Genomic DNA, 6,676 nt, shown 5'->3' with positions numbered 1-6,676 from the left:
CGTAAAATAAGTGAATATATTAAATAATTCTATTTTAATACGTTAATTGAAAAAATTTGTAATCAATAAATAAAACGTACGTTAAATCATCTGGGTCAATACATTTTATAAAAACAACGGTATAATAAACTACTTGGTTTCTTTTCTTTTACAATAAATTTTTTTAATTATTATATAAAAATTATTATAATAATTATATTTTATTATTTAAAATTTACAAATGTAACATATATATAATTTTTCTCATACAACAAAAAAATACTTTTAAATATATATTAAATAGAATAATTATTTACTTTAGGCGGTGTTGCAGGCTGCAACCACACCTGATCACCGGCATAGCAACTCATGTCAACAGCAAACTGTTTCCTGTACATGATTCGTATCCAATACGGACCGCGGAGCACAACAAAGACCAAGAAGTCCTTGTGGTTGTATATAACCAGTGTGTTCAGGTATGGAAGATAGAGCAGCTGCAACTGTAACAGGACCAGCTCGAGCTGGCCTGGTTGCAGCAGCCAGAGCATGCAAGGGACCCGCAGTCAGCCGAATGCAATCCAAAAGCGATGAAACTTCAGCTCCATTTATGAAATCTTCTAGAAACTGTACAAACTACAAAGTAAAAGCATAAAAAATATTCCGATCAAATGATATTGTTGTATCTACACAAATACAATTTCACATGTTTCTGAAACCAGTGAAGTAACTGGTTTTTTTTATCACCACTGAAATAGCAGAAAACAGATGCCATTTAAGCATTGCAAGTTAAAAGAAAGGAAGCTGATAAATAAACTAATTTCAAGCATTTTCTAGTTCATACTGCAAAAATCAGCCAACAAAGCACAAGAAAGATGCTCCACATTAATGTCACTCAATAAGTAGCATAAGTAATCAGAGTATGTAAGAAATCGACCAGCTGTAGTCAAAGGAAAGAAACAAACAGAAATCAGTTCACGAAAAACAAACCTACCTTAGTATGGGGCCAAAGTTGGTCTGGAGATACATGCATTGTGCACCCCTCTTTACCAGATTCCCACTCAACAACAAAACGAGCAAGGACAGCTGAACCAAAACTAAACCACAAGCTCATCAGTCCAACTGCCTCAATCTTGAATGCTTTTCTCATATGTTCTGTAACTTTCTCCGCAGTGTCTGAAGCAAACTTTGTACCCGATACTTTGGCATCAGAACTTGTCTCTTCTGACTTCTCATCAGCTCTTACCCCAAGCAATTGCCGCATGCCAAGGGCAAAAGTTCTTGCATTAGCAAGCCTTTGTATATCAGCCACTAGTTTCTTTATACTATCTACCTCAACTGACTGATAGCTCAAAACAACACCATCTGGATCATAATGTATGTGTGAATCAATGTCAGCCGTATTGGCGATTCGAACACCTGATCCCCATGGTGTAGCACTGCTCCCTTTCTGAAGCTCCCATAAATCCCTGAAATGCTGATCATTTATTTTAACATCCCAATGCATGCAACCAGGTCTGCCAAGTCGCAAGCATATATGTTGCCATGAATCACCCCTGGCAAATGGAAGTCGGAACCAAATGTTAGAGGATGCACTTCTTAAACCCACTTCTTAAACGTATGAGATATCTAATGAATCCATTTGGCTCGTCAGCCTAGCATGCTTAATGCAAAGTGAACAGTGCCTGACCACATGAAGCAGGGCTGCTATATAAATGCTAGATGGGGCATTCCCTTTATTTGCTTCTGCAATCAAACTTCCATAGCTGTATCCTTCAGCCCTAGATATCATTTCAGTAGGTACAAACCCTTGTGGCAAAGACAGTTGAGAGCCAGATGAATCCAAAATCTTTCTCCTCTTGCAAATTGCTGAGTTGTTTTCAAGACCCTGAAGATATGGAATAAAATTCAACATATCTGAAGCTGTTCTCTTCCGAGATCTTTTATCGTGTTTGGGTATAACATCTTCATTGCCTGTGGATTCCATTGCCTGGGCTGCAGAGAGTCATTTTGGCAGCGATGTGTGTTTTTAGGTAATATATATAACAGCATGCAAATACATTACATGATAAAGATGAACAGAAGAAACAAAAAATGTATCTTACATACGGGAGTTGAAGCACATGAATTGGCTCCAGCAGCCTTGAGTGATTTAGCTTGAGGTCCATTAGGTTTGGAATTAGGTACAGATATGCGAGAACTAGTTGGTAGAGGAGGAGATAATAGTCGAGATGACCAACTTCCACCTAAACCATCATTAGAGGAATCACTCAGTACTCTAAGTTGATCTTCATCCATAGCAGTTGAGGACACAAGGTCAACTGAATGTGGAGATTTAAGAGAAGCCAGATCCTGTTCAGAATTTGAAACAAATAACCTTTTCCCAGCTGCGCTCCTTCCTTGTCCTGTGGAAATTGATCCAACAGAATTGGATTGAACTGGGCCCTTCACATTGCCTGATGAGAACATGGAATCACTATTGTGGTTTGTAACACCTGAAGGTTTTGTTACATTGTTAACCTGAGATATTTGCATGCCTCCTTCTCACTTTGGAGATGGGGTCCCAGCTTTTAGACTATGGAGATTCATTGGGACAGAACCATAATGTGAAGGTAGCGATCCATGATTTTGAACAGAGAATGGAGATGCAGAAGAACCTTTCTCGAGTCCAAACACTTCATCAACAAGTGATGAAAAACCTGAAGGATGACCTTTTGCATTCTGTATGGAACTCTCAAGTCGAATATCAGAAAGAAACTCACATACAGATTCTTGATTTGGACAAGCAGCATTGGGCAAAAGAGAGTGTAATTTTCCCCAGTCAACCAGGCTTAAATTCATTTCATCTTCAAGTGCCTGCAGCTGTCCTATATCAATTCTTTTGACCCGCAGCACCTGATTAAGGACACCAAATAAAGTATCTTTTCCAGAAGAATCTGGCTGAGTCTCTAACAGCTTAAACAAAGGTTTAAAATCCTTATCAAGTTCCATCGTCAGGAAATAAGAGCTCCCACAGTCTGGAAACGCCATAATTAGGTAAGTCATTTCTGAATAACCAACTTAAATTCAGTCCAAAATAGTTTGGGAATTTGTCTTTTTCTTTTAACAATAAAAGGAATGAAAACAGGGAAATATACCTCTAGCCCTAAGACTCTTCCGATAGATGCAAACAAGTGCAATAAACTTTTGCTTCTCAAGCTTACAAATACATCAGCTGCAGTCATAGATCCCTGATTCAAAGCTTCTTCACATTCTAACAATGCTGAAGAAGCAACTATGTTTTTTGATGATTGAAGAAGGAAACGGCCATTTCTGAATAACATAACAGGGACATAAATTTGAGAAACTAAACTCAAATGCCTAAGATATTAGGAAAAAGCATCTTAGAAAAGTAAGGTACCTGATATTAACTCCAAGAGTAAAAAAACATGAGGCATAGGCATGCACACGCAACACCTCATACCCTTCAGATTCCTTCCTGAAGCATTTATCATCCTTCTACAGACAAAAGCAGCTTCATCTTTTAAAATTTAATGAATGGTTGAATGGGAAAGAGGTAGGATATAATATTACAAGATTTGTAAAAGGGTATCACAAATTCAGCCACAAATTGTATCATAGCTTGCAAAATTTAAAGGCCAACTGTGTTTACTGGAAAATTAACTACATGTCAAAAGTGTTCAGCAGCAAAGTATTTACCAAGCAGCGGAAATTCCACACACACACACATACATACATACATACATAACAGACAGAAGATATCAGGATCTAGCTACAGATAGTCCATGCAAGAATGATGAGAAGTACTTATGGTGGCAAAATACGAAAATAGTCAAATATCCGTAATTCACGATATAGTTCTCGAAAGTTACAAGAATGTTAACAAAGGAAAACCCCAAATTGGGGTGATACCAAACAAGAAGCATCAAACCACATATGCCAAAACCCAAAAGAAACAAAAAAAAAAAAATTGCCTGATGTAGCATATCAAATTGATACTCCAAATGTTCCCTAACAAATGTACACTAACCTGTTTATATTCAACATCAGGTCCACCCAAGTGAAACTGGAGTACATCATCATCTGCTGCTCGACAGACGTGGTTATTTTTTCCCAGTTCTCTTTTAATTTCCAGTAGACGAGTATACTGGTTGCAGCTAATAGCTCTTAACAGCAACCTCTCAACATCAATACAACTCTGGTCCAAGAAAAACTCTGCCTCCTTGCCTGTTAGTGGATCTATGACAAAATTGCTGTGTATGCACTTTATCTGAAGATCTGGCCCAGGTTCAATTTTTATGAATGGGCATGCACCTGAGTCAGACATGCCAGCATTTTTATCGAACTCCAGCCAGTATATGATTTTTAAACCAGGAGTTCGAGGACTGGATGAATCAGATTCCCCATCAGGGTTCTGCATGGAACTGGAACCTGCCGCATGACCCATTCCACCATCGGATATGAGCTCAAATCGAATTGCATCTTTCCATCTTCCCTGTCGAAGAGCTTGCACTTGCCTGATGACAGTATCCATAACAAGTGAAACACATAGATCGTGAAGAACCGAGTACAATATTGAAAATGGATTTTCTGCTGCCGCCATTCGTCTCTCTAGATCATCCCCGAGAACATGGCGCCGCATTAATTCCAGTTTGATAGGTTTATTCTTCTCACCAACAAGCAGCTCCAAATGTAATATCCTCCACATGCACAAGTGTCCCCTGTAACCAAGAGTCACTAAAACCTTAAACTCTCCATCCACCTTAATCAATGCCGTACCATCCGAAACTTTTATCTCGGAAATTTCCTTCGGAAGAGAAACTTCTAGCAATTTCGACCGCACAAGCGCGTCCAGCTTCTTCAAAGCAGGCTTTTGCTGTTCTTCATTCAAGGTATACTGAGTACCAACATCCTCTATACATTTAGGCAACCGCTGGTAACTCCCCGTTAAGAGAATGTCAATGGCAGAGGGCACATCATAAACCGGAGCACGGGCTTGCTGAAGCCCCTCGTGCATAAAAAACAAAGAATCCGCAGCTTGAGTAAAACACATATCGTGATTTGAAACAGTCGAAGCCAGCTTCTGGCAGTGCTTTATCAAAGGAACCTACAAAGCAAAAAAACCTATAAGCACATCCCATCCAACAAAGAAAGAAACAAAGAAAAAACTTCCTTTCCCTGATTTATGACAGCTTTTAGTTTTCAGCTCAACCAGTGCCCGAAACCACCCCTTAATTCTATTCATTATCAATTATGTATCTCCCAAATACACAAAGTTTTGGAATTTGTAGAGACCAATGGATTGAATGAAGATTAGTGCTATGCAAGAAAAAATAGCAAGATTTGATTTTTGGCGGGGTAACCTATTGGCACCACTTGGAGAGCACATTGAGGCGGATCATGCGCTGCTGGGTCTTGCTGAGGAACTTGAGGATGATGAACTTTTGTTTTGTTGAAATTTACTTGGACAATTTTATTTGTTGGTGTTATATTTATTCTTGAAATCAAAATAATATGATAAATATTGTTACTTGTTAAAACTTTACATTTTATGAAATAATTTCTAAATTTTTAAATTCATAAATTTATGTCATTACAAAAGTTATTAGATCGATCGATTAATATTTCTTAGTAACATAGTGTATCGAAACACCATCGTTAAATATTAGTTAGTATGAAGAAAAACCAATAACAACTTTTGTATATATCATATATAATAATCCTTGATATATATAGTGTCATGTATATATTAAGATTATCTATTTTAATTAGGGTAAAATACTATAATAAGCCAAAGAGAACTAAATTTTACACAAATAAGCCAAATGGAAAACTGATTCATGAATCCACCAATTCACGTTACTATATAGTTCGAATCAGTATATTTCGAACTAAAATTACATGTAATTGATTCGAATTACTCACACACGCAGACACACTATAATTCGAATCAACCTTATTCGAATTACACTCACACACTCTGCACATAGTAATTCGAATTGGCCAGATTCGAATTATTCATTATTTAATTCTGCCCATTTTTTTATTAAAAATTAATAATTGATTAAAAAAATTAATAATTTAAAAATTAAAAAAATATATATTTGATTTCATGCATTAAAAAAAGCTAACAAAATATTTAATTACGAGACTTTTTTAAAATATTAATGAGCTATCAATTCGAATTTCATACAATACTCTTTTGCCCATTTTTAATAGCTCATAAATTTTTTTTTAATAAATTTATTTAAATTATACCACAAAAAATATTTTATTCTATACATTATGTAGAGTATTTCTTTAATGTCCTAAGTCATTAGGACATTACAAATTTTTATAGTACTCCTAACATTTTTTAAGCCATTTTTTTAAAATTATTTTGCATAGAATAAAGGGCATTTTAAGCCATTTTAAGCCATTTTCTATGCAAAATCATTTTTAAAAAATAGCTTAAAAATGTTAGGAGTACTATAAAAGTTTGTAATATTCTAGTAATTTAGATAAATACTGGTTATAACTATATTTATTTTAATTTTTAAATTATTATTGACTATGTAGAGTATTTCTTTAATGTCCTAAGTCATTAAGACATTACAAATTTTTATAGTACTCCTACCATCTTTTAAGCCATTTTTTAAAATTATTTTGTATAGAATAAAATATTTTTTGTAGTATAATTTAAATAAATTTATTAAAAAAA

The 6,676-nt window shown here is 35.6% G+C and overlaps 1 pseudogene; it reads right to left on the bottom strand.

Moving 5' to 3' along the window:
* On the bottom strand, positions 252-5,429 carry LOC107613722 (annotated as a pseudogene).

The sequence above is a fragment of the Arachis ipaensis genome, chromosome B08 (genome assembly GCF_000816755.2).
Source record: "Arachis ipaensis cultivar K30076 chromosome B08, Araip1.1, whole genome shotgun sequence".
Lineage (NCBI taxonomy): Eukaryota > Viridiplantae > Streptophyta > Magnoliopsida > Fabales > Fabaceae > Arachis > Arachis ipaensis.
Note: the sequence above shows the minus strand (reverse complement) of the source record. Positions and strands in the feature narration are given on the sequence as shown.